Below are 2,500 nucleotides of genomic sequence, written 5' to 3'. Positions count from 1 at the left end.
CCCCACCCTGTGTTTAATCCAGCTTAATTTCAGGTGTGCCTTCTATAACAGTTGTAAAGGAAAGTGATAGGAAGAGGAGGAATCCTCCCCTAAGCATTCTAAAAAAGACCCTAATCCGGCGGCCAAATAACTTTTGCTCGGGTATAGGATGATATTCCCCACTCTGGCCCAATATTCCCCCCACCCCACTGCCATTATAAGCGTATGACTATGGCGACATGTAGCAACTACAGTTTCATGGTGACTTATGGTACACTTTTTATAAAATCTCCTTGTGTTATCCCTCAAACTTTAAAGTGTCCTAAGTGTTATTCTAAAAAAAAAAGAAAAAAATAATCACGAGACGTAGGTGCTAATCATAAGGTAAAGACTTATTTGTGATTAATTTTAGAGTTTGTGACTTGGAGGGGGGGGGGTGTCCGAGAGCTTGCCCCCGGCTAAGTCTGTGTTCTGGGTAGGGTTGTGCCCTTGGAGGAAAAATATTAATCCTCCTAGGTTGTGACATAGGAAAGTGGGTGCCATGGCTAGGTCTGTGGCCTGGGAACTACTAGGTTAGGTTAGGCGCAAGACCTACAGATAGAGTACCTTTATCTGTAGATCTTGGGTTAGGATGGTCTGTTATGTTCTGTGGCCTTTTACGAATCTCGAAAGCGTTAAATAATTACTTTTTTCCCGTATTCGCTCACCCAAAGTCAGTGTTCGTCTGGAAAGAAGGGGATAACGGGAGAACGGTTAATTGGGGGAGGTTGGGGAATAAAGGTCAAAGCTTCTATGTAAGGGGGAAGAAATGGCCTATAGATGGAAAAAATCTTAGGTTTGGGATTCCTCCAGAGGGAATAACAGCCCAAACTGCTTTTCCCAGGGGAAATCTATCCTAGGCTAATTTTCCCTTGGAGTTCAGTCAGGGGGAAAATTTTCCTGCTATATCGCAGAGTATAATTATTCGGCGGTCAAGGAATAAACTATAAATATCTAATTGAAAAAAATATGAAATAATTGAGTTTAGTAACAATGGTAAATATATGCTATATATACACTATAAAAGGTCTGTTTAACCGAAATGTCTATGAAACAAGTCATCATCCTATTTAACATTGGCAATTTGCAATGTATGCAACAAGTTTGAATTTCAGAAGTTTCACAGATTTGGCCACCAAATATGAGGTTCTAGATAGCATTACATATATATATATATATATATATATATATATATATATATATATATATATGTGTGTGTATGTATATATATGTATACACACATATATATATATATATATATATATATATATATATATATATATATATATATATATATATATACACGCGCGTTAGACTATACATTAAATACAGCAAATCTAGCCGTTTCTAGTCAACTGCAGAATAAAGGCCTCAGAAATGTCTTTATTCATGTCTGGGATTTAGCCATTTTTCATCATCATGCTGGCCAACTTTGGGTTAGATATGGGTGGAGACTACTTTGATAGCTCACAGCAAACAAATCTAGTTTGGATAGCCTGACTCAGGACCCACATAAAGAAGGTCGGCCACACAGAGGATTATGAATGATTCACCGACCTGGCTCATCACGTGGGCCAAGGCGCTCTCAGTCTGACTTCATATCTCTCATAAATAGCTGGATTTATGTCATGGATTCAAACCAAATGAATGGAGACTTGCAAATGCGCAGTGGATTTGGAATGCACATGGAGCAACAAATAAATATACTTAATAAAGTGATAGACTGCGTGAGTAAAATGAAAGTCAAATCTCTAAAAACCAGGTGTATTTATAGATTTCAGAAAGGGGTGATACTTTCGTCAGTCACTGATTGGACTTTTCAATATGGTGAAAAACAATTTCGGCGTTAACTATATCTTAACTCAAAGGCTGAATCTGAACTGCCTAGAACATTTCTTTGGTTGCATAAGGCAGATAAACGATCCATATGATCATCCAAATCCCTTATATTTCTAGTATAGGATGAGAACACTATTGCTTGGCAAAAATTTTGAAATCATAAGTGAAAAAACTAACTCTAATGGAAAGTTTAACAATCAGGACATGTTGACTAATATGTCAGCAAATGAAATAAAAAATCAAGCCAAAGAAAGGGAGATGGCGTTAGAAGTGTGCCTGACAAGCCTTTGTTTCAAGATTTGGTGCCTAATTGTGAAAATTATTTTCCACTTTTATGTGGGGTCGATGTTTCTGGCCAGCGTTCTCCATCTACCTCTGTCCCACACTTCATCACCAGTTAATCCCTATGATCAAAGGTCATAAAGCCCCTAAATCTAAAGTTAAGGCACCTAAAAACAGAGGTAAAAAAGATCCTAATGCTAGAGATAAGGCATCTAAAGATAGAGGTCAAAAAGCCCCTAATGCTATAGATAAGGCACATCAAAATAGAGGTAAAAAAGCCCCCAATGCTAGAGATAAGGCACATCAAAATAGAGGTAAAAAAGCCCCTAATGCTAGAGATAAGGCACATCAAAATAGAGGT

Source organism: Palaemon carinicauda, chromosome 1, assembly GCF_036898095.1.
Source record: "Palaemon carinicauda isolate YSFRI2023 chromosome 1, ASM3689809v2, whole genome shotgun sequence".
NCBI lineage: Eukaryota > Metazoa > Arthropoda > Malacostraca > Decapoda > Palaemonidae > Palaemon > Palaemon carinicauda.
The sequence above is the reverse complement of the archived record's forward strand: the minus strand, read 5'-3'. Positions refer to the sequence as shown.